The sequence below is a fragment of the Acinonyx jubatus genome, chromosome B1, assembly GCF_027475565.1.
Source record: "Acinonyx jubatus isolate Ajub_Pintada_27869175 chromosome B1, VMU_Ajub_asm_v1.0, whole genome shotgun sequence".
Classification (NCBI taxonomy): domain Eukaryota; kingdom Metazoa; phylum Chordata; class Mammalia; order Carnivora; family Felidae; genus Acinonyx; species Acinonyx jubatus.
In genome coordinates this window covers 112,650,907-112,677,123 of record NC_069382.1, presented here as the reverse complement: position 1 = coordinate 112,677,123, position 26,217 = coordinate 112,650,907, and the positions used below count along the sequence as shown (strand labels likewise).

The following is a 26,217-nucleotide window of genomic DNA, read 5'->3' as shown; positions in this document are numbered from 1 at the left end:
ACCCATTTGCAGGGTTCTCCTTTACCAACCCTCTAATTTTGGGCCCTCTCTTGGACTCTTCTCTTCTTACTCTGTATACTATTTCCAGGCCATCTCATTTTTTTTTCCCCTTAGGATCTACATGCTGACTATTCTAAAATTTGTCTCCAGATCATACCTCTTTTCTGAGTTCCAGACTAACATCATCAGGTGCCCACTTGACATCTCCATTTATACCACCCACATCTCAAACTCCTTTTTAAAAAAAAATTTTTTGTTAATATTTATTTTTGAGAGACACAGCATGAACAGGGGAAGGGAAGAGAGAGAGGAAGACACAGAATCCAAAGCAGGCTCCAGTCTCCAAGCTGTCAGCACAGAGCTCAATGTGGGGCTCAGACTCACAAAGTGTAAGACCATGACCTAAGCCAAAGTTGGATGCTTAACCGACAAGTCACCCAGGCACCCCTTCAAACTCCTTTTTTAAAAATCATTCTCTGCCTTCACAAACCTGTTCCTATCTTGGCATCCCTTGTCTTGGTAAAGGGCACCACCATCTACCCAAGTGCTTAAGCAAACAAAAATGAGTTGGAGTCATTTTTGGTTCCATCTCCATAGCGCATCAATCTGCAAATTCTGTTCATTCTACTTCAAATCCACTGTACTTCCTGCAATCCCATCTACCATCGGAGACCATGGCCATTCTGCACCTGGGCTGCTGCAAAGCTAGGAGCTGCCCTCCTACACCCTCCCCGTCTTCCTCTAGGCCAGAGGCAGATGGACAATGATATTAAGTGTGGCACATAGTACCTTTCATTTTTCTGAAGACTCAAAACACTTCTATTTAATGTAGAACATTTGCACACATAGTATAGTAGTACTAATATAAACAAGGTAGTCTAAGAGTTTTCATTGATAGAAAAATGAAAAAATATTATACTAACCCCCCAAATTAACAGACTACCAGATTGAGACTAAGTTCAACAACACATACATGCGGAAGCATATACGATTTTTTGGCATACCATAGAGCCACTAATACGATAATTGTGAGAAAAGGATACAGATATAGTGCTAAATTTTTAAAAATCAGAATAAGAATTCTCTGTATGATGTTGTTGAAATTATCTTAACAATAGAAATTTAAGGAAAGGAAATTAGACACCAAAATGTTTACAGTGCTTATGTTTTTCACTTTTCAATTGCTTTAGAATATGATAATGTTACAATTTTTTTTTAACTTTAAAATAAACATGTGTTTAAAACTAAAAAAATGTAAGTATTGGGGCACTTAGGTGGCTCAGTCAGTTAAGTGTCTGACTTTTGATTTCAGCTCAGGTCATGATCTCATGGTTCTGAGTTCCAGCCCCGTGTCAGGCTCTGCACTGATGGCTTGGAGCCTGATAGGGATTCTTTCTCTCCCTCCCTCTGTCCCCTCCCCCTGCTTGTGTGCACATGTGCATGCTCTCTCTCTCTCAAAATAAATAGACATTAAAAAAAAAAAAAGTGGGACACCTGAGCGGCTCAGTCAGTTGAGCTATGGACCCTTGGTTTCAGCTGACGTCACGATCTCGCTGTTTGGTGGGGCTCTGTGCTGACAGTGCGGAGCTTGCTTGGGATTCTCTCTTTCTCTCTCTCCTCTCTCTCTCTCTGCCCCTCCCCCACTCATGCTTACTCTCTAAATAAATAAATAAACTTTTAAAAAATTCTTTAAAAAAAGTAAGTATTGTTAAATGAGAAGAGTTATATCTGTGTAGGTGAAATTTATGGAATAGGTGTCAAAAAGTGTGTACTTTGAAGCCAAAAATTAATGCTTTATGCCCTAGTGATGCCACTTACTTGGGTGTGATCTCAGGAAAATGATAATCTCTCTTATCTTTGGTTCCCTCAAATGCAGAGGAAGGCATTGTGAGTACCTAACCTCAGATTGTTGAAGTATTTACATTTTATTCATTGTTAACATATGACAAAGCAAATTATTCATCTTAATTTCCATGTTTTGAAAAATAGTGACTTGTCCTCACAGAAAGAGGATTAAATGAGATAATACAGCTAAAGCGATTTGCATAGTCCCTGGCATATAGTAAGTACTCAATAAATGGTAAATATTTGGCCTTTGGTTGGGCCTGGCACTAAGTGAATATTTGAAATTCCAAATCCGAAAGGTGAACAGCCTTAATCTCTAGTTGTTCTGGGTGTCATTGTCTCTCCAACTAGACTGTAAACTTCCTATGCCGTGGACTTACATTACTGTCTTCTAAGTTCTAATACTGCTTGTGTTGAACAATAGTCCAAAAATACAAGTTTCTCCTTCACACTCTGCCTTTCTATATCTCACTATTGAGAGGTAATATAGTTTGGTTCTGAAATTTTTCGTGGGAGTGGTGTTTGTTTCACAAAAATGGGGTGTGTGTGTGTATGTGTGTGTGTGGTGTATTTTCCCTCTGCTTATATTTTTCACTGCTTATACCTGTCACTAACAAGGACAGTTTTCTGAAGTCAGAGCCTATGGGACTATTTTATTCTTTTGTCGCCTACATAATATCCCATAACATGGAGTCACTTCACTATTGGTTTGTTCCTTAAGGCTTATTCATTTGTTTATTTCACTCATTGACTATTACATGCCAGGCACTACACGGGATCCTGGGAAAATAATAAATAATACTGTAATAAACATTCTAACGCAAAATTTTTTAAAGAAACTTTCCCATTACTGACACCTATGTTTAGAAGATGCACATGGTGATTCTGAGATAAACAATGTGGGCACAAAGTATGAACTTAATAAACATTGTTGGTTGAGTCAATGTTAGATATGTCCAGAGTAAGAGTTAGTATAAGAGGAGATAAGTACTGCAAATGTTTCCCTAACTTAATCAGTATGTTTTATCATAACAAAGAGAGATCTATAAAATGTTATTTGAAGTATGCACTAGTTTAGAAAAAATTGACAAGAACATACTGGTCAACAGTTCCTTTCCCTTAAAGCATTCAGCACTATAATTTTTGTAATGTGACTAACCAAGGACTTAGTCAACTTTGATACATTGTAAGAACAAAAAGTTAAAAAAAAAAAAAGCACCTCTTTCTGTGAGGACAAGTCACTATTTTTCAAAACACAGAAATTAAGATGAATAATTTGTTTTCCCATATGTTAACAATGAATAAAATGTAAAAACTTCATGCAACTCAATCACAATTATACTATTATGTTCACTGGAGGATATTTAAGTGAATAATAATATGGCCTAATTATTTATTTTACAATATTTAAACTGAGGCACAGTAATAACCACAAATCCAGAACTATCCATTAAACAGCTTTCTGGGAGCACCTGGGTGTCTTGGTGGGTTAAGTGTCTGACTTCAGCTCAGGTTTATGATCTGGCGGTCGGTGAGTTGAACCCTACTTTGGGCTCTGTGCTGACAGCTCAGAGCCTGGAACCTACTTGGGATTCTGTGTCTCCCTCTCTCGCTGCCCCTCCCCCACTTGCGGAGGCGTGCGCTCTCTATCCCTCTCTCTCTCAAAAATAAATAAACATAAAAAAAACAAAACAAAACGGCCTTCTGTAAAGAAAGTGATCCTCCCCTGATGGAGCTGCGGGATTTACATCATGTAGTAAGACAGACGGGATGGCAGGCTTTGTTATGAATTTTTTGAGTTTATCTTTGTGCATAGGCCCAAAAGTCCACAACATCATTTTTTGAGATCTGTAGAAAACCTTATTTGTACATATCTCCATAACGTCCAGATATTTGAACTTTATAAAGTAGGGAATCAGTGGGATATTCACCCAAACTTGCCTGTGGCTACACATTCGAATCTAGTCCCAGGACACCCAAACTTCTGATGAGGTCTGTCTGTGATTCTCCACAAAAACTGTTGGTTTGAATTTCCATTTACTTTGACTGCATCCTAGCAAACCAATCTATTTGCTATTGTCTTCTGGGCAAAATGCCTAGGCTTTGTAAAACTGAAAATGAATTCCTCCTGAAAAGGAAAAATAAACCCAAGGAAAATTAACTTCAATTGTTGGTGTGCTCTTCTGGGTTCTTGCCTTTCTGCAGCTTTAAGTGAGTGCATTTTTCACAACAACGATGCTGAAACTTTGGTTAATTTCAGGAGCAAGTTCATTTGGGGGAAGCTTCTGTAGTGGAATCTTACAGTTGTGTGTTTTGGAACAGCCCTGTGTGTTTGTTGTTGTTGTTGCTGTTGTTATTGTTATAGTAGTTTTTAATTATCATAGATAAATGATTGTTTCCCTACATGATTTCTGCAATAGGCACCTAGAGATGCCTCTGGATTATTTTTGTTGATTATATGTAATCACCCATAAGGCAATGCAAATTCTAAACATAATTACCCTGTCCAGAAGTAGAAATGAACATAAAATATTTGTCATTTAAATTCAATGAAGATTTGGCCAATTCTAATTCATCCTATTTAGACTCTGAGACTGCCATTGTTTACTTTGAAAACTGCCCAGCAGGTGTATGAATAGCAACTCCAAGAAACGTAGAGCCTTGACCATTTTTAAGAAGGCAACACCCCTTCTAAAAACATATCTGCTGAGCTCATCAAGGAAACCACTGGGCCGCCTTGTGCTCCAAAAGCTGCGGAAGAGCGCAGCGCTCACTTGAGCAAAGAACTACTCTCTCAATGTTTATTTTGGTTACGGTCTCTTGTCCTTAAAGAGAAGCAAATCAATTAACAGGACAGATGACACGGCGGTTAGTCACCGAGGGGAAAGTATTATTAGCCTCATTAACTTGGAGCACCCTTCCAGCTCACACCTAGAGTTGGCCACCGAGCGGACCTATTACTGACACAGCCAGGCAACCTTGCGAGGTTTGGAAACCCACTTCTTCGACCTAGGCCCGGGCACCAACCCTTCGAATAACCGCTGACGTCCCCAAGCCCACTCACACCCACGTCAGGAAGCAGTTCCTGAAGAAGGCGAGGCACGGGGTGGGGGAATCCCTTCCCCGCCCCATCCTTAAAAGTTGCTGGGAGCGGCACCCAAAGAACTTTCCCAGATTGATCTCTGTCACCGCTCAGGGAGGTCTGCTCCGGGCCCTCAGGCTTTCCGCCCGGAGCCAATCGGCCGTGCCTGCCAAGCCCCTCCTTCCCAGCACCTTTAATGGTTGAGAGAGGGGAGGGTCGGCTGGGGTTTTCTTCTTAAGAAGTCGCACCGGTTTTTCGAGCTCCGCTCTGCGCCTGGAGAGCCACAGCAGCGAGAACGGCCGCTGCCACCACCGGGCCGCGGGTGAGTCACTGTTTGGAAATGGAGTGGGCGGGCGAGGGTGTGAGAGAATGAATGATGTCAGGAGCGCGCAGGGCGGCGGGCGGGGAGAGCGGGCCGCCGGGCCGCGGTAAACACGGAGCGCCGCGCCGCGCCGCGCCGCGGGCCGAGCGGGCGGGGAGACCCCGCCCTCGGCGCGCACGGAGCCGTCCTCGGCCGCCGAGCCCGGCCCCGTGCTGCAGCGCCGCCGGGAGCGGCCTCGGGGGCGGCGGCCGCGGGAGGGAACCGGAGAGCGGCTTCCTCGGCGGGGCCGCGGCGCGCACGGCGAGAGACCCCGAGCAAACTTTCTAGCGGCTTCGGTCCGGGGGTGGCTGCGGCAGCGGGCTCCGTCCCCTGGCAGATCCCGCCCGGGAGCCGCCGCCTTCGGCCGGGAGCGTCGGGAGCCCCAGGCTGAGAGCGGGTGAGGAGCGCCCGGAGGGGCCGGGGGAGGAGACCGGGCTGAGAAGCCGCGCGACGGACGCGGCGCGGGGAGGGGGAAGGTGGATGGCGAACGCGGACGTGGCTCTAATTCGGCCCCCGCGCGCCCCGCCCCAGGGCATCCTTCTCCAGGTTTTGCCTGCTAGGGGGTGCGTGTGTGGCCGAGTCTCCCAGCTCTGAGCATTCGTCTCATTCATTTGCAACCATTTCGGGTAACTCGGTCCTGGCGTTGAAAGGACACAGATTAAACCGTGCATTGTCCAGAGCCACTCCGGAGGGCAGGACTGAAGTTCAGGAGGTGGAGGAGGGACTGTCTTGTTCTTTTCTGAGAGCCACTTACTGACGACGTGTGGACAGTAACAGTCCAGCCCTGGGCTGCCCTCCCTGAAGCCTTTCAACGGTTGGCATTCCCGAGTTACTTGGCTTAAGGAAAGGGAGGGTAGGTTTCTCAGCGCAGATGGGTGGGAGTGGACGCGTCTACCTCTCCGAGATACGGATCGTCGTCAGTAACCCGCGGCGACCCCTTGAAACAACTCAAATGTTCTGCAGTCTTTTCTTTCTGTTCATCAGTCTTGGCCATTCTTCTGTTTCATCTTGCTTGCTCTAATACGACCTCAAAACGTTTTGACGTTTATGCTAAATTTTGAAGACATTCAACTGTTTAGTGACCCCAGGTTGGGTGTGGATTTTGAATTTGAACTTTTCAGATCGTTGGTGTCGCTCGTAGTCTCCTCTACTAACGGTGGGTTCCCAGTCACATTAAACACTCTGAAGCAGTAAAATGGGACTATAACTACAGATGAGAATAATGAGGGTTAAAGCAAGAAAGACCTGTCATAATGTATGGCACAACTCAGACCCCAACAAATTGTGACTTTATGTATAAATAATAGTGTTTGAGTGCTGGATTGGGGGTGATAACCAGTGAATTGCCACAGAATTTCCTGTTCAGTAAACTTGGTGGGCTGTGGTCTAGCGTGAGAAATCCTTTGGCAAGTTCCTCAGATCTTCAGGAAGCTAAACCTTTCGTTGTGGATACCTGACAGGTTTTGGTTGCCACCCCATTTCAGGGGAATTGCTTGTTCACTGTTTAAACAGAGCCAGAGCAACGGCTGAAACTGACAAACCTAGAATTTGGAGGAAGACTGGACGTGTGGAAAACTCTAACTTTACTCTTAACTCCCCCCCACCCCCAAATAAGCAGTGCAAAATTCTCATGGTCCTTTCCTTAGTTTGCTGCTAGCCTTACTTCAGGGTAGTCTTCTGGTTGAAGTGTTGTTTTGCGAGTTAATATTTAATTTGACTTCTTTAGTTTTCATTTTTAAGTAAAGCTGGTTGACTTATAAACCTGGAGGGAAACACTGGACACCTTTGGGCTGCTGCCTCCTGGTCTCCGTTTCTCTTCTGGGATTTTATAAAGCCCTAGGAAGTATTTGGAGGGATAGGAAGTATTTACTTGGGTGATATTGAAAACGTTTGTTCTTAACCATATCTAAAACGGCTTTTAGGGTCAAAGGTCAGAGGGAATTTTTCACACCACATGATGTAGAATGGTCTTGGGCTTTGGAATCCAGGAGACCTGAGGCTATCTGGGTGGTAACTTGACTCTCCCTATTTGAGCAAGTTACTTAAACTGGGATTTTCCAGATACTTTAAACAATATATAGGGGAAAATAAAAATAATCTTACATCTATTAAAAGAGACAATAGAATACAAATGAGAACTTTTTCTTATTTTTTTGTTTATTTATTTTGAGAGAGAGAGAGAGATAGCATGAGATGGGGAGGGGCAGGGAGAGAGAGAATCCTAAGCAGGCTCCACACTGTCAGTGCACAGTCCAATGTGGGGCTGGAACTCGCGAACCGAACCGTGAGATCATGACCCAAGTGGAAATCAAGAGTCCATGGCTTAACCAACTGAGCCAGCCAGGTGCCCCTGGACTTTTTCTTTTTTAAAGAAGTGACACTTTGAAGGGAGTTTTGTTTTGGGGGGAGGGGGGTTGACAATTACTAGACAGTTTCAGACTAGAGTAGCCTACGTACCTTTATCTGGCTATCTTATGGGGGAATTGAAGCCTCTAACCTGAACTGTCAGACATTTATTCACTTCATTCAGTTGGTGAACATTTAGTGAACAGATACTCTATTCCAGTCACTGTGCTAGGTACTGGTGATGCTAACACGAAGGAGATTTTGTAACTGTCCTTGAAGCTTACAGTCAGTACAGAGCGTCCCTTGGCTTTGAAAATAGAGGGGGAAAGAAGGAGCCAAAAAAGAGGAGACAGTGGGGAATGGGGAGGAAACAGAAAGAGACTAGGCTCCCATAGTCTGCCTCCCACTGGTAATAGCAAGATCCAGTGGCTTTCTAATGAGTCCTGAAATGGGGCTCATAAATTCGTAAGAGGCTGAACAATGCAAGTATGCCTTCCTTTGTCCAATAAAAATATTATAGGCAAGTTTGGCTGTTAAATTAAGTAATTTTAAGTGAACCCCAGAGCAAACTGGTTTAAATGAAATCTGAAGGGTAAATTCAACTCAACCAAGGCTTATTTACTGTGAGCAAAGCTCTATGGTAGGTTTTTAAGAAGATGATTTCTGTGTGAGAATATTCCAATTTATTTAAATTTCCCCCATATGATAAGTATATTACTTATGTAAATTTAAAAGTACAGATAAACAAACCAGCCATCACTCAGAAAATCACTTAATACTATATCTTCAAATTTTTTCACCCTGTGAACATATAACACAAAGAGCTAATGTGTATTGAGAACACTGATTTAAAGAGAGAAAATAACTTTCCTGAAGTTGCACTGCTAGAAAGTCATTCTCTACAAAACTGAGTTTGTTCCCTATACCTTATTTTCTAACTTGCTTTTTTCATTCAAATATGGACATCTTTATCACTAAAATACTCTTTTACAGCAGCTTTTATAATTTTCTATTATATGGCTGCATCCCAGCTGAACCAATCGCCTATTTTTGGACAGTTAGTTTGCTTCCAGTTTTTACTATTTTAAGCAACTCTGCATTAAGTATCCTTCTAGCTATGTCTATGAGTATATAATCCATGATCACTTTAGTCATTTTGCATTTTAAAAAGTGAATTATAATGTTCAATTTAGCTGCCTTTTTTTTAATGATATTCAGAATTAGAAAACTTTCTCCTCTCTCTTTAAAATTTAAGAGTTTTAGTTTCTGTGTTCCTTTAGTGTTTCTCATAAGATTTCAGCAATAGGATCAACATTCTCTGTGGAGCTGCACAATAGGTCAGTAGCTCATTACGCAAGGGATTTATCTGATGAAAACAGAACACACAGGCTTTCTTAAAGAGCTATTTGGGCTTGTATTTTGTTGTTCGCTGTAAAGCTAAAGTTTTGTGGGGAAATATAGCAGAATGGAGCAGTGCTAATTTTGCCTGGTAGCTCTCTGGAAGAAATTCTGCTTCTACAATTTGCCTCCTTCATTCCCAGTAGGATGACCAAGTTAAAACTTTCAGTCATTGCATTTAGCAGATTTATCACTACACTAGCTTTAGACTAAGCACCATCACTTTTAAATAGGTCACCTTTTAAAAAACCTTATGTGTTTGTTGTTTGATCTCTTGAAAAGCATATCATTGGTAACACATTTTTGGGTTGATTTAACGAAAGGGCAATAAATTTCCACTAGCTAATTTTCATTATAGGTATAAAGCATTTCTTCATTTATGCATTCTCATGTTTTATTATTCTATCATACCCTCTTTGCTACCTGGAGTCAGCATTTAAATTTTGCTATGGGTTTACATTTGCATTTCCAATGCCAGTTACTCTGTTCTTATGGTTTTAATAAAGGATGTTAGATTATGCATAGTGTTCAATTTAGCCTTTTCTTTTTTTTTTAATGTTTTATTTTTTATTTATTTTTGAGACAGAGAGAGACAGAGCATGAACGGGGGAGGGTCAGAGAGAGAGGGAGACACAGAATCTGAAACAGGCTCCAGGCTCTGAGCTGTCAGCACAGAGCCCGACGCGGGGCTCGAACCCACGGACCGTGAGATCATGACCTGAGCCGAAGTCAGATGCTTAACCGACTGAGCCACCCAGGCGCCCCCAATTTAGCCTTTTCATACAGAAACTCAGATCAGTTCTAATTTCTATCCATGACTTTTCTAGGATGAAAATATAAATAGGGTAATCTGTTATTTGCTGGTTAGTTTTCCCTGCTACCAAACCCTAACTTGATGATTTGCTGACAATTTAAGATTCAGCTTTACAATTTTGTTTCGTAGTTTAATCATGGCACTTAAAACTTTCAAACCAAATTTGGCACATTCTTAGATTTTTTTAAAAAGAAGCATTAAGTGGATTGAGTGTTGTACTGTTAAAAAAGAATAAAACAACATATTAAAATTGTTAAAGAGGAGGTAACAAATTCAAAGCCAAAGTGTCTGAAAAGAAAGCCAGGTACTAAAAGTCAAATCAGGTGAAAGATTCTGGAAGGACCCCTTCAGGTGAATGTCACTTCTTTGCCTGGTACTGTCTGTGCTGAGGTTCATTTATAGTGATGCATTTCATCTGTGGAAAGAAAGATGCCCAGATGTCAGGGTTAGCCTTGGGCAGAATTGGGAAGGAGCTGAAGTACCCACCTTAGGGCATCCTTGACTCTTAAGTTTATTTGGCTGTACTTGTTTCACCAAGAAAGTGTTCAGTGAGTATCTGAACAAAGGTAAATTGCTCTCCAATTGAAACTGTGGAACTGGAGGCATCATATTTATGGAAAATTGGGGGAGAAGTGTCTACCCCTGGAATTTAATTACCTCCTTAAAATTTTTTTAAAGTTTATTTATTTTGAGACAGAGAATGCACAAGCAGGTGAGGGGCAGAGAGGAGAGACAGGATGCTTTCTGTGGCATCAGCGCAGAGCCTGATGCAGGGCTCGAACGCAGGAACTGTGAGATCATGACCTGAGCTGAGATCAAGAGTCCGGTGCATAATCAACTGAGCCACCCAGGTGCCCTTGCCTCTTTTTAAGATGATTAGAAATGCAAAATACGTGATACGAATTAAACTCTTGAAAAGCTGTTCCTCAACTGGGAAGGAGCTGAAGAGACGGGTAGCCCTGGAGATGGAGAGACAACTGCAGAGACCAAGATGGAAATGTGCTAGAGGCCTGCTCAGGGTTGGCTCCTCCTCTTGGAACTGGGGTCGTGCGTGACCCTGGAGCGTGTGGCCTGGCAGGTGTGACAACATGTGTCAGAGGCCTCCTTGGCCTGTTTTGCCAAGGAGAACCATTCTGGGAAGGCACTCTTAACATACACTTCACTGGATGAGTTAAGGATCCTTTTCCTTAACCTGGGAATTACTTTAAGTAGGTAATCTGATCTAATACCTAGAGAAAATGAGAAGGAATGAGTTTTTATTTAGGGGTAGGGATGCCAGTCAAAGAAAGACTATATGGTTTTGGATCATGGACCACTTAGTGAATTGAGGGGCCGTGGAGGCATACCTTTAGATGGCAGCCCATGTCCAAAGACAAGTGGAGACCTCTCCGGAAGACACTTGCAGCAGTAGTTGAACTTGAAGCCAGGCCTTTGACACAGAGCTTGTCCTCTAAGCTTCCTCACACCCAGAAGCTGGAGCTAATCGGGGAAAATAGTGATGGTTGAGTAATGGCAGATACTCTGAGATAGCATTTTTTCATCTACCCTGGAACCACTCTCTTCATCTCCAGACTGCCCTGCAAAACAGAAACTGTGCTGTCTCCACTGTGGAGGTAGGGAAGCCATTTTTAGAAATGTTAACACACTCAAGACCACAGAGCAAGGGTTTGAAGGGAGGGCCGGCTGATTCTAATGTCCCACACTGCCTGATATCCCTCCAGGCTTTCTGTAATCTTTTCACTGGCTTTGGAAATATGGCAGTTTTTAGGGAGTGGATATTTTGATACGGGATTGTATGTTTACCACCCCATCTGCTGGGATGCTTCTTTGGTCTCAGCTGACCTCAGGTCATGAAGTAACACCAGAGAGATGAACACACACAGGCTTAGACCCACCTGGACAAGTGCAGCTGTGTGAAATATATGGTCTTGTGGCCTCCTAAAGAAAGACACACTCATCAGGGAGGATAGTGGGGTGTCATGAATCCCAACACCACCCCTCGCCACTAGGTGACCTTGAGCAGCTTTCTCAGATGAACCTCCATTTCCCGGCTATAAAAAGGGAATAAAATATTTACTTCAATAAGGTGACTGTATGATGTATAAAACTTTGTGAGCAAAACTTCAAGGGTAATGTTAGCTTTCATTATTTTATTTTATTTTTTTTGCATATAACCTGCATCTCTAACTTTTAAAACAAAGGGTTCAATTCTGTTACCTTAAAAATCAAATTATTTCTCATTATTTTTTAAAAACTTCTTTAAACGTTTATTTTTGAGAGAGAGAGAGCGCGCGCATGAGCACAAGCAGGGGAGGGGCAGAGAGAGATTGGGAGACACAAAATCTGAAGCAGGCTCCAGGTTCTGAGCTGTCAGCTTAGAGCCTGACACTGGGCTTGAATTCACGAACCGTGAGATCATGACTCGAGGTGAAGTCAGACGTTTAACCGACTGAGCACCCAGGTGCTCCATCATTATTTCTTTTGCAATAGAATAGCCATTCATCACATCATGCCTGTTGGTAGGGTCTGGGTCCTATCCTTCACCCTTCCCTCCTCCTCCTCATCACGGTTAAAGTGAAATAATTGAAGTTGTTTGTGATTTGCCATTGAATTCAAGAACTTTCATAAGAACTATATAACATCATCTGTGAATGCTGAAAAGCTTTCAAAGTAGCAATCACAATATGCCAGCCCTCTCAGCAGATGCTGGTAGCATTAACGTAGCACAATTGCTGTGCCTTACGGAGCACAGCCTTCTGAAGAGTATTGTACCATGAACACCACTGTCCCAGAAAATGCCCAGGGCCATTAAGAATCACAGACCCCACTGTCCTCCCCGATGCTGTGAGTCTTTCTTTAGGAGGCCCTGAGACGGTTTATTTCACACAGCTGCTACTGTTTTCTGAGATTTGCATTTGTCCAGCAAGTTGTTTAATGTCCAGTTATGACCACCCCAGTAGCTACCCAACTTTAATAGCAAAAAAAGGCATTGTTTTTGTTAAAAAATTATATATATATTATATATATAATAATATATAATAAATATATGATAATATATAATTATTATATATATAATAATATATATAAATATATACAATAAAATTTTATATATATTATATATACATATATATATAATCTGTGTGTGTTTATGATATATCCTCTATAATGGATTAGTGCTGAGAAGCACATTCCCTTGGAATATAGTTTGGCAAGTTATAAGCAGCAAGCAGGAACATTTAAAATTTTATTCACCAAACACTTAAAGCACTCACTATTTGCCAGGGTTTTTTCTGAGCACTTAGAACTTCTCTACTTCTCCCCAAACACTCTGAGGCCAGTATTATTATCCCCGTTTTAAGAATCCCCATCTGAGACAGAGAGGTTAAACTTGCCTAAGGTCACAGAGCTGGTATGAGGCAGAATTAGATTTTGAAAGCAGACAGTTTGGCAGTGGAGTTGAACCATTGCACTTAAAGAATCTAGCATGGAGGGGCACCTGGGTGGCTCAGTTGGTTGAACATGTGACTGGCTCAGGTCATGATCTCACAGTTCATGGGTTCGAGGCCCTCGTCGGCCCTTGCACTGACACTGCAGAGCCTGCTTGGGATTCTCTCTCTCCCTCTCTCTCTCAAGTATAAATAAACCTAAAAAATTAAAAAATATATATCATTAGAGTAGCAGGCATAAAATTGCAAATCATGCTGAGCCGTGTGCACTAATCTCGGGAATGGAAGAATGTCCTTCTTTTCCAGACTCAATACCAACCCTGACTGAACACTCGGAAACTTTTAGAGAACTATGTCTGACAATACTGTATTGAAAGTTAAGCATCACCATCTTTCAATACTGATACTGAAATACAGGACCTAGTTTAATCCTCTGGGTGGTAAGTCACAGGAATTGATGGCTCAAACTCACGAACTGTGAGATCATGACCTGAACTGAAGTTGGACTCCCAACCGAATGAGCCACCCAGGTGCCCCATGATATTTATTTTTTAAGTTTTAAGGCTTTCACCTGTTATAACATAGTTGAAAGTTCTATTGGGGGCCAGTATTTGTACATGTGAGGTTTCATTGACTGTCTTCTAATTGGTATTGGAGATGGTGGTCGACAGAATCATGGCCCCCCTCAAAGGTTTCACATCCTAATCCCCAGGATCTGTGTATCTACTATGTTACATGGCAAGGGGGAATTAAAGTTGCTAATCAGCTGATGTTACCACATGGAGATTAGCCTGGATTATTTGGTTGGACCCAGTGGAAAAGAGAAGCACAGGAGTCAGAATCAGAGAGTCCGAACTAGCAGTTTTGAGTTTAAAAAACTTAAAGGACCATTGCTGGCCTTGAAGATGGAAGGGGACCACTAGCCAAGGAATGTATGCAGTCTCTCAAAGCTGGAAAAGGTAGGGAAATAGATTCTCCCCTAGTGCCTCCCAAAAGGAATACAGTCCTGCTCACACTTGGATTCTAGCCTAGTGCAACCCATTTTGTGCTTCTGACCTCCAGAACTGTAAGAAAATAAATGTGTGTTGTGTAAGCCGCCAAATTTGTAGTAACTTGTTACAGCAGCAAAGAGAAACTAATAGAGTTACCACAACAATCTGCATTTGGATCTGTTCCTTAGGCCAGCACTGGGAAAGCTGTGTAATCTCATGATTTATTGTTATGGCACATCAGGTATAGCAAGTGTTTATATTTTGGGGGCTATCATATTTTACATGCAAAACTAACCGCTTTGGGGGCTTTTGATAATTGTGTACATTCTTATACCTAGCAAACATTTAAAGTGACAGTACCAAGGTTTCAGCAAAAAAAAAGTCTGTTGGTTCTGGAGCAAGTAGCGCCACTTTGCTGGGCCTTTTTCATCAGAGTTGCAGGACAGAAATATGGCTCTGCACTCCACGTGGTGGTCATCACCACTCTGCGTTTGTTTGGGGGTAAGATGATAGTCCAAATGTGGGGGGGATTATCACTTGAGTTCTGACTCCAGAGTCCTTTAATTTTTTTCTAAATCTGCTCTTTGCTTATCCGGCAACTTTATTATGAATTCTCTGAGAGCAAGGGCATATCTGTACAAGGACTTCCCAAACTATAGCAAATTAAATAAAAGATGGTATCATTCATTGGATCGTCTATAGTAAGTATCCAGAGGGTTAGAGGACCCCAGAGTAGGTGATATCTTGGAATCGAAGAATCAATTACTAGAATTAAAAATAACAAGAATTGGGGGGGGGGGGGCGCCTGAGTGGCTCAGTCGGTTAGGCATCCAGCTTTGGCTCAGGTCATAATCTCATGGTTTGTGAGTTCAAGCCCCATGTCGGGATGTGTGCTGACAGCTCAGAGCCTGGAGCCTGCTTTGGATTCTGTGTCTCCCTCTTTCTATGCCCCTCCCCTGCTTGCATGCACGCACACTCTCTGTCTCTGAAAAATAAACATTAAAACAAATAACAAGGATTATAATGGATGGGATTAGTTTTGTTTTGTTTTTTAAAGGAATCATCCAATAGCTAATCTTATGTTGTGATTTGGAGACAACTTCCATGAATTAAGGTCTCTTCTGGGGAGCCTGGGTAGCTCAGTCTGTTAAGCTTCAGCCTCTTGATTTTGGATCAGGTCATGATCTCACAGTTTGAGAATGAGCCCTGTGTTGGGCTCTGTGCTGACAGCCTGGAGCCTGCTTGGGATTCCCTCTCTCCCCCTCTCTCTGTGCCTCCCCTGTTCACTCTCCCTCTCCATCTAAATAAATAAATAAATAAATAAATAAATAAATAAATAAATAAATAAAATTTTAAAAGTCAGGGTCTCTCCTTTGTACAATGTAGACATAGCAGTGTAAGGAATAAAATCTTGGGATTTTCCTATATTAAAAAATGAAAGGGGCACCTGGGTGGCTCAGTTAAGCGTCCATCTCTTGGTTTCAGCTCAGGTAATGATCTCATGGTTCTTGATTTGGGCCCTGTGATAACAGCATGGAGCCTGCTTGGGATTCTCTCTCTCTTCCTCTCTTTCTTCCCCTCCCCCAAGCACTCTCTTCTCTCTGTCTCTCAAATAAATACATAAATAAAATTTTAACAAGTGAAATAAGGGCTAATGTAAGATTTTTAAAAATAATTTTAAAGAAATATTGGTAGAAAATTAGCTGGATGGCATAAATATATATATATATATGTATGACTGTTTCTAGGAGAAGAGACTGCCTTGTGTAGAAATATTTAAAAAAATGGAAACTTTTAAAACCACAGAGATAGGACATTTTCATATTTGCATTTCCTTTGAATGTACCCCTTTGAGATTTGGAGTCACTTTGTTAATTTAAGGGGGAAATTATATATGCGTAAAAAAAGTAGGATTGATTTCATCTTAAATGTGAAGATTTGGAAGAAACTTAAATGATGTGTAGGAAAGAAGCTTTTGGTCTGTGTTCTAAAATGCTTTGGGAGGAGATTTTTCTGGGCTCTCATCTCCTTAGTCTAGGAACTTCTCGAGCCTCGGCTCTAGGGGTGCCGGGCTCCTATAGGACTCTGGACTCCTTTGCTTGCATTTTCTCCTCATCAGGCAATTCTTGGTTAATAGTTTGCCTTCCCTGCCAATATCTCCATCATGGAATGAAGATGTCTTAGTTATGTAAGAGGCCTAGTAACCTTCACCAGTACCAGAAGGTATCTATCCTATCTCATAGCCATCCCTGATAAGTTAATAGATAAATGTTTCCTGTTGCACCTTTTGTTGGTATGAATCAGAGCTTCTCTCTCCTGGGTGAGCTGATGAAATAGTTTCTGGGCAAAGATCAGACCTGGGACCAAGGTGCTGCCCTGCCCCCCAGGAGGTAACCATCCCCTAAGAACTCAGTGTTTGCCAATAGAAATATATATAAGCCACACATGATAGCTACATGTATAATTTGAATTTTCCAACAGCCACATTACAAAAGTTTTTTTTTAAGTGAAATTAATTTTAAGAACATATTTAAAAAAAAATTTTTTTTTAACGTTTATTTATTTTTGAGACAGAGAGAGATGGAGCATGAACGGGGGGAGGGTCAGAGAGAGGGAGACACAGAATCTGAAACAGGCTCCAGGCTCTGAGCTGTCAGCACAGAGCCCGACGCGGGGCTCGAATTCACAGACCACGAGATCATGACCTGAGCCGAAGTCAGATGCTCAACTGGTTGAGCCACCCAGGTGCCCCTTTAAGAACATACTTTAACTGAATAGATCAAAATATTCTATTTACTATTGCCAATTATAGTCAATATAAAAATTCTGGGAATATTTATTTGTTTCTAAATTTTTGAAATCTGGTATACATTCTGCACTTAACAGCACATCTCTGTGTGCATTGGCCACGTCTCGCATGCTTAGCTATCTGTGGTTAGCAACTACTGTACTGGGAAGTGCAGCTGTGACCAATTTTATCTTTAAGCAAAAATACCCTGTATGAATCTGAGGATAATTCCTTAATAGTTGCCATCTAGTGATTCTGGTGTGTTGTATAAAAACTGAATTAATTATATCATGGTGTCGCCTTAGCACCAGAAAAAACTGGTTCTCGTGCCTTTTGCTGGAAAGAGTGAACAGGCTGAATGGTACCAGGGAACATCTCTCTGAGGTTATCTGTAACATAAATTTGTGAATTTCAATGCCAGGAGGTGTGCCTAGGCCTATAAATGAAACATGTAGATTATTAGGATAATGCTTAGAGAAAAGATGACTGTTCCTATGCATTTATGAGCTGATACCATAGGATGTGTGAAGCATCTGGCCTGGTCTCAGCCCCAGTGCCTCCGCACATTTAACTCCTCTCATCTGTCACCTCACTCTCTACCTGTTTATCTACCATTGTCTTCATCCTGTCCTTGCCCTGTGTATATACATAATGCTGCTTACTCATTTATGCCCTTGTTCAGTTCCCTATTGTAACAATTTGAGGAGCAAGTCCACTCTAAAACCTAGATCACAGAAATTATTACTTGATACCAAATATTGGTCTGCCAGAAACAGATTAGAATATAAGAAGACACAGGCACGATGTGAGAGGGAGAGAGGAGAGAGGGAGACATGGGAGGGGAGGGGGGGAGGAAGGGAAGAGTGCATTTCTGTGTGGGAACATAACTAAAAGCAGAGGATTTCATAGCAAAACATTCCCCAGCTATTGGGCAAGCCACTGTTCTCACCAAATTCTCAAGATAGGTTTCTTTGGGTTTCATAAATGTACTGACACTATACAGATGGCTGAGACATAGTTCCAAGCCCTCCTTGATTCCTTCTGAAGTTGATTAGCACATTTAACACAATGTTGTGAGCACTTGCTAGGTGCTAGACTTTATTCTTGATTCTAGAGATTCAGTGAATAGCAGTCAGGGCTCCTACCCTAATGGAGATTGTTTGAGTTTATGCGTTGAGAGAGGAAAGGACGCTGAAAAGAAAGATTGCACAATGATAAACAAGTAAAACCAATAAGTAAAGAAGGTTAAGTTCAGAGGTAGAGCCGGTCTTTAAGGGCAACTTAAGAGTGATATGGTGGAGAGTGACTGGGGAAGCCTGTTCTAGCACAGTTGGGAAAAGTTTGTTGGAAGCAGTGAGACTTGTACTGGGTTGTGAAGGATGAGAGGGAAGGGCATATGCATCAGCCTGGGGAGGAGAGTGCTTGGTCACACAAGTGGTGGGAAGGAGCCAGCAGTGAGGGAGAAGTGGCTCAGCCGGCAGAACCAGGTTGGATGGGGCTTGCAGACTTTGTGAGGAGTATGGGCCTAACTGCAAATGCAGTGAGAAGGCCTTATGACTTGATCTAAGAAGGAGCAGGCATGATCTGATTTACATTTATAAGACTGTGGCTGCTGGGCAGAGAATGAGGTGGAAAGGAGCAAGAGTAGAAGCAGGATCAGTTGTTAAGCTACTGCATGAGAAGGGATGCAGCCTGTATGGGAGGCCGTATGAGAGAGGGAGAACCCCAGATGCATTTGAGAGGTATGGAGATTGAATTGACAAGACTTATGGTTAGGTTGGGTGAGGGGCATGAGAGAGTAGGAGAAGTCAAGGAGGACTCCCAGATTTTTGGTGGGTGAGACAGTTGTAGAGAATAGAGTTCTGTTTTGGACATTGGTTAGTTTGAGTTGCCTGTTAGTCATCCTAATGGAGACAGATGTCAGATAGCCAGCCATGACCAAGAGACCTGCATTCAGGGATGCGGTCGGTGTGGGAGCTGTTTCAGCATGGGACTGGTGCTATGTAAAGTTATGGGGAATCTACTGTCATCTAAGGAGATTTTGTAGGCAGAGAAGAGAGACTGAGATCAAACCCCAGGGAATAACTGAGTTGAAAGATCAAGTAGGAGACTATGGAGTAACCAGCAAGGCAGGAGAAGGACCAGAAGAGCAGTGTTCCAGATGCCAGCAGAATCAAATGTCTAGAGCAGGATGGAGTAATTAGTTCTGTTGTAAGTTCTTGAAAAGTTGATTACAAGGAGAACACAGTATTCATTGGGTTTAGTAATGTGGAAGATTCTTTTACGTGGTGACCTTGTTTTTTAGAGAAGTGATTTAAAGCACAAATGAATTGATCCACAGCAGGTCCTGCAGGAAGCTTTCCTCACAGTCTCCCTTCTCCACATCACCCCTGGGGGCTAGGGGTTCCCTCATTGTTCTGGAGTACTTAGGCCTTTCTCTGTCAACTGGACTACCATATTGGAAGGTGATTTTCTGTTGAAATTAGGTTCTTTCAGACTGAGCTCTTTGATAGCAAAACTTATACTCTGTGTGTGTGTGTGTGTGTGTGTGTGTGTGTTTTAATTTCTTAGCATGATGCAGACACTCAGTACATGTTTTCTGAATTAATGCGTTGAGTATTTTTGAAACTGCGTTTTTCCTTGTGTTATTTACTCCTGTATTGTATCAGCAGAGGCCAATGAAGAGCCCAGATTTCCTGATTCTTAGTTTGCTGCCCTCTGCCTTCTACAGCCATGGTCTTGCCTGGACTGATGTTCCCCTTTTGCCCAGGATTGCCCCCCCCCCCCCCACTCCTCCCCCAACACCTGTTGGCCAGTGATTGCTTTGGAAGGCTTGCTTAGCTCTAGTCTTTGCTCTGGTCCTCTCTTCTTAGACCTTTCATTTGTACTTTATACCTTCTTGAGATCCACATGTGAACACCTGTGGAAATCACTTCTCTTCCAGAAACCACCCCTCTTCCCCATCTTCAAGTTCTTGGGGAGAAGACATCTGCAGTTACTCCATACAATTTACCATTTTTACCCCCTTGCATACTTATGCATCTTAAAGGCCTAGAAGCAACTAACAACTTCAAAAGGCTTCTTTTTAGTAAGTTTCCTTGTGTGTGTGTGTGTGTGTGTGTGTGCGCGCGCTTATTTCCTCACCAAGGCTGTGTGGAAATTTTATTTCTTCTACACTATTTCTATTATTTTGTTTTCCACTTCATTCTCCGCCTGTTGCAACACCACAATTACACTAGTTGCTGTGGAAATAGTAAGTGCATTGCTAATAATGGAGGATTACTCCTTTAGGTGGAAGAATAGAAGCAAGAGGAGAATATAAATCTTGTTTTTGTGCAAATGTTTCCTAGTAACAAAAATAACTAAGTGGTATTAGAGTCTGTGGTGCAGAAATGTCTATATGGGATCAGCTTATGGTTTTAGAAAGGATTGGCTTTCTTAATTAAAGAAAATATTAATTTAAGCTGCTGGTCCTCTTAGAGGCTAATTCCCTAGTTTAATCCTTTACTATTCATTTTTTAATTTATATTCTTTGGCAGGTTGTTGTCCCAAATAGAGCAAGTTTTTTGTGGACTTCATCTTTTAAGATTTATTTCTTAGAGCCTTTTTAAAAAAACTTTTCTAAAGGGGACACATTTTAATATTGTTCATCTTATATTTATTTCATGAAATCTTGCAGTTTTCCATGGACTTTATTGTTATTAAGGTGACCGTGTCCTTGTATGCCCAGCACAGCCGCAGTGTATAACTGCTGTGCTGGTGTCATTACTGGTAAGGTTATCTGGCACTCTCAGAACTGGCCTGGTTAGGATGTTAAATTATATGGCCACCCTAAGTAAAGACCGCATTTAATAGAAAATGGAAGGAATGAAATATTTTATGCTTTTTTTTTGTTTTAATCCATATAATGTACATATTTTTAGGTAGATATATGTGGATTATATACTCCCATGTATGTATGTGTAATATATATATATGTAACACATACATATGTGTATATGTATTTTTTCTTTTACTTCCTCCAACTAAACTTATAGTTTAAAACTTGCCAAATGTCTTGATGCTGTAGAGAGACACACATATACTTATATATACACACACATATATACATACATCTATATACACACAGATACACATATGTATATGTGTGTATATATATATATATGTATACACACACACACACACACACGTGATTCTCTTGTTACATTTAGGATTCTCTCTCTATTCCCCTCCCCTGCTTGAGCTCTCTCTCAAAATAAATAAACAAACATTAAAAAAATTTTACATTTAGGATTTTACATGATTCCCTCATGTTACATTTTTGCCAAGATTCACTTTACTGTAATAATGGCTGACCTGGCTCCTCCTAAATGGACAGGAGCTATTTTGAGGGAGCAGTGTTCTCCAAATGTTAGCTGTTCTGATTTGAAATGACTTCTCATATCTCATTGTGTTTCTCTCTACCTAATACAAACACTCACTTCTTGTTCACATCAGATTTTTCTCCCTGCATGTAGTGGAATTGGATATATATCCTAGACTATTCCATTGTATCATCTATTAGCAGCTCAGTTATTGATACACCCAAAGGTAGAACAACAGCCACTAGACTAAGAAAAGGAAGGGCTTTTAAAATCTTGGACACCTTGAAGAGTAAAAAGTACCATTTTGATATTCAAAATTGAATTTAAAAAATAGGCACATTCCTTCCCTAACTCATCCCTCTTAATATCAAGTTTATTAATGTAAAAACTCTGAAAGTCATACTAAGATTTAAAAAAAAAAAGATTTTCTAACATTTATTCATTTTTGAAAGTCAAAGAGAGACAGAGTGTGAATGGAGGAGGGGCAGAGACAGAGGGAGACACAGAATCTGAAGCAGGTTCCAGGCTCTGAGCTGTCAGCACAGAGCCCGACGCGGGTCTTGAACCCACGAGCCATGAAATTATGACCTGAGCTGAAGATGGACACTTAACTGAACCACCCAGGGGCCCCCATACTAAAATTTTTTAAATGTTTGTTATTTATTTTGAGAGAGAGCTCAAGCAGGGGAGGGGAAGAGAGAGAGAATGCTAAGCAGACTCCAAGCTATCAGCACAGAACCCAATGTGGGGCTCAATCTCATGAACCGTGAGATCCTGACCTGAGTGGAAATCAAGAGTCAGACGCTTAACTGATTGAGCCACCCAGGTGCCCCCATACTAAAATTTTTATAATTGATCAAAGATCCTTGGGAAAATTTCTGGCAGGTTATGCTCTGGGGCCAAGGAGACCTGGAAGTTGTTTTTGTTTTTTTTTTAATGTTTTATTTTATATTTGAGAGAGAGAGAGAGAGCATGAGCAGCGGAGGGGCAGAGACAGAGACAGAATGTGAAGCAGGCTCCAGGCTCTGAGCTGTCAGCACAGAGCCCAACCTGGGGCTTAAACTCATGGGCCGTGAGGTCATGCATGACCTGAGCTGAAGTCGGATGCCCAACCGACTGAGCCACCCAGGCACCCCTTGAAGTGGTTTTAAAAGAAAGTAAGAGTTAGTGAATTGCCAGTATTGAAGACTATCTCTTGGGGTTAATCTCTAGAGAAGAGCGCTGGTGCACCCTTCAGTATGTCAGGGGAATACAAGTCGGTTGAAGGGGAAGAGTTTGGCAAGAACCAGGAAGCACCCTTTTGTGCCTGGCTGGGTGTGTGCTGTTGTGAACAGACAGACGTGGTCGCTCCCCGCATGGAGCCTACCACCTACTATGGGAGCCATCCATTTAAAACAAGGAAACAAGGGGCGCCTGGGTGGCTCAGTCGGTTAAGCGTCTGACTTCGGCTCAGGTTGTGATCTTGTGGCTGAGTTCGAGCCCCGCATCCGGGCTCTGTGCTGACAGCTCGGAGCCTGGAGCCTGTTTCAGACTCTGTGTCTCCCTCTCTCTCTCTGACCCTCCCCCACTCATGCTCTGTCTCTCTCTGTCTCAAAAATAAATAAACGTTAAAAATTTAAAAAAAAAAACAACAAGGAAACAAGCATATAATCACAAATTGTGAAAGTGGGTCAGTAGTGCTCAGAGAGAAAAAGAGGGGAGACCTTCTTTAGACAGTGGTCAAGAAAGGACCCCTTGAGGAAAGAACATTAAAAATGAGAAGTGAAGGATGAGAAGATGCTGGCCAGTGTGAGCAAAAACCCATGATGTCAGCTGTATATGAATGTGGAACTCAGGTTAAGTAATTTGTTCATGATCAGTTAGCCAATTCGCATATAAGGTGCCCTCTGGGTTCCTCTCTCTGTGTTTCTCAGCCTTTTTTTTTTTCATTATTGCCTTTTTTAGACAGTTTTTTCCTAACTACTCCCTTCCCCCTGTGAAATTTTAATGCCTTTTGGAGGATTACAAACCATTTCTTCCACCCTTAGAGCACCAGTTTTCACCATTGAGAATGCATACTTTATTACTTATCGTCTGTGGGGGTCATTTTAATGTTTCTTGAGGCAGACACCATCTCTAATAGGACAATAGTAATGATGCCACCTACCTAGACACTTTTTTTTAAATCTTCCACGAGGTTGGGAAGGGAGAAATAAAAGCATTTGAAATACAGTATGAAAAATCCTTAAATGGTCTAGGAAGGCTGGGATTAATCAGTCCCTCTAATCCAATTTGGTGCCATTTTCAGGGCATTCCTGGTGAGGACCAGATTCAGGAAGATGGTGATTGTTGGGAGTTCAGGTTTTGTTTTGCAGCCTGAAGATTTGGATGTGCACAAAGTTGCAGTCCTACTTAGGAAGACTAATTTGGCAGTTTCTTCCAGTACTTTCATAAAACATGATGAAGATCATGAAACGGGTGCTGCGTAGAGGGATAAAAAGGAAAATCTGATTTGTGATTGCTTCTGTGTTTCAGAGACAGCACATTTGTCTAAAAGAAACTCTATAGGAATTTAGGAGAAAAGCGAAGTAAAGGTAGAGAGTATTAGTAACCTTTTTTAGAGAAGGAAATTAAGAGGGTGATATAACTCTTCTTTATCACTAAGATTCTTTGGTCATTCAGGTTGAGATTATACATGTCCAAAGGATGTGGGTTTATCAAGGATAATTCATGTAATATAAGGTTGAGAGAAATGCAAGGAATATATCTGAAATTAGGTGATACAACCTCTGGTCTGGCTCTTTCTCTGTATCTGTATCTATGTGTTCACGTACGTGAGAGAGAAATTTAGATTAAGCTAGTTATCTGGCCAACAGTCATGGAAACTGGAGAAAGGTGTACCTGTCTTAATGACCGGTCTTGTAATTTCCTATTGTACCTCTGTGAATTTTGGACGTAGGCTTAGTGTGTGTCACAGACTTATAAATTTTGCAGTGTTACTTCCTCTTACTGTATCTTCATCCAACATCGACCATCAGTGACATACAGATTTTAATTGTTTTTCTCAAGATTCTCTGTTCAGTGGTGTAGTCTACTTCTCCCCCCTTCTAATCTTTCTTTTTGGTTGTTTTGTTTACCTTCTCGACAAGTCCATTGCCTCTAGTAGGTGAACAAGAAGGAGGAAAAGTATGAAACTACAGCCAGAAGGATGTCATTTATAAAAGTTCCTTCCAAATGGTTAAGTGGGAAACACAAAAAGTAAAGGTAATGTATGGTATCAGTCCCTAAACTTCATTTCTGTTCTTTTCGCCCCATTTACACAAGCCATGGAGCCCCTGCCCTACTCAGCCATCATTAAGAAAATGAAGCTGAATTTGTTTGTTTGTTTGTTTGTTTTAAATGATGTCCTTGCACTGTGCTTCTAAAATGCTGTTTGTGAAACAACCAGGGTTGGATACATACTCCCTTTTTTATATAAGTAGTTAATTACCTACTTTTGAATTCTAAGAATCCTTTGATTCCTTCCAACATGAAACTTAAAAAAAAAAAAAAAAAAGAAATATTGACAGAATTCTTTTTTGAATCATTTGTCCTCAAAAATATTTTTGTTCCTTTAAATGAGATTTGATTATATTTTACAAAGATTTTGGCTTGACTCTTTAAACCTAGCCAGAATTTAACAAATACAGCTGTCTGATGAGCCAGCTTTATAATTAAGTATTTGTTTATAAACCACAAGTGTTACTAATAGTTTCTAAATATTGTGTCTGGAAACGGAAGTAGTGGAAGTAATGTGGTGTCAGCTGTGAATTGCCCTGGATGCGGTTGTCAATGAGAAGTGTAATAAGCTGAGGGTGTGCCAGCAACAGGACCTTGGAAATGGAACTCGGAGGCCCAGACTCCTTAGCGTCAGCCTCCATCCCAAGGGTGCTTTCATAGGAAGAGGTTCCCAGATCCCACACCCTTTGGATTAGGACTAAAGACTAAAATCATCGTGCAGTAAAGTGCTTCTTTACAAAAGGCATTCATGTGCACTTGTGAACTGAAGATGTAATTCGTAGAAGTCTTAAGAAGGCTGATTAAAATTGAGATTTTTAAAAATGTTTTTCTTATTTTAATTTTTGATAGAGTCAGAGTGCAAGCAGGAGAGGGGCAGAGAGAGAGGGAGACACAAACACAGAATCTGAAGCAGGGTCCAGGCTCTGAGCTGTCAGCACAGAGTCCAACGTGGGGCTTGAACTTATGAACCGTGAGATCATGACCTGAGCTGAAGTTGGACGCTCAACTGACTGAGCCACCCAGGCACCCCAAAATTGAGATATTTCATTTAAAATCACAGTGTACAACTTACATGGGATTTTGCAAATGGCAGAAAAATATCTTTTGGACCTGGCTATTATTTCTGTTGCAAATTTCAGCTGCGTTTTAACTGATCGCAAGGTTCTTGGTAGCAAGGTTCCTTGAGGCAAACAGCTTGAGAAAACTCTTCACTTAGAGGGCTCCGTTAAAGTGAGTGTTTGGCTATAAGCATGTTCTTAAGGGATGTCTTAGGTGTCATTTTGGAAGCAAAACAAGTCTTAGGTGTGGTTTCATCTGGGTACAGTTTTGCAAATGGCACGTTATGGATTTGTTCTGAGCCCCTCCCTATATGGGTTTAGGCTGCACACTGAATGGGGCCTTTAATTTCCGCAGGGATGAGATGTGCCCTACCATTTGGTATACAAAGCATAGCCTTCGTGTTTGTTGGAATGAATACGTATGTAGAATATGAAAACCTGTGGGGGCTGTGATGGAGTTATACA

The 26,217-nt window shown here is 41.6% G+C and overlaps 1 protein-coding gene across 4 annotated transcripts in view; it reads left to right on the top strand.

The window, feature by feature from the left end:
• Positions 1-5,108: 5,108 nt before the first annotated feature.
• Positions 5,109-26,217, top strand: part of SGMS2 (sphingomyelin synthase 2) — an 84,974-nt gene continuing 63,865 nt past the window's right edge. Inside the window, exon 1 of one of the 4 annotated variants that reach the window (XM_027062008.2) lies at positions 5,109-5,249. The gene's annotated coding sequence lies outside the window, so the exon portion shown is untranslated. Of the gene's footprint in view, positions 5,250-5,547; positions 5,686-26,217 lie in introns of those variants that run through there. The other 3 variants (XM_027062006.2, XM_027062007.2, XM_027062005.2) reach the window with 3 other exon arrangements.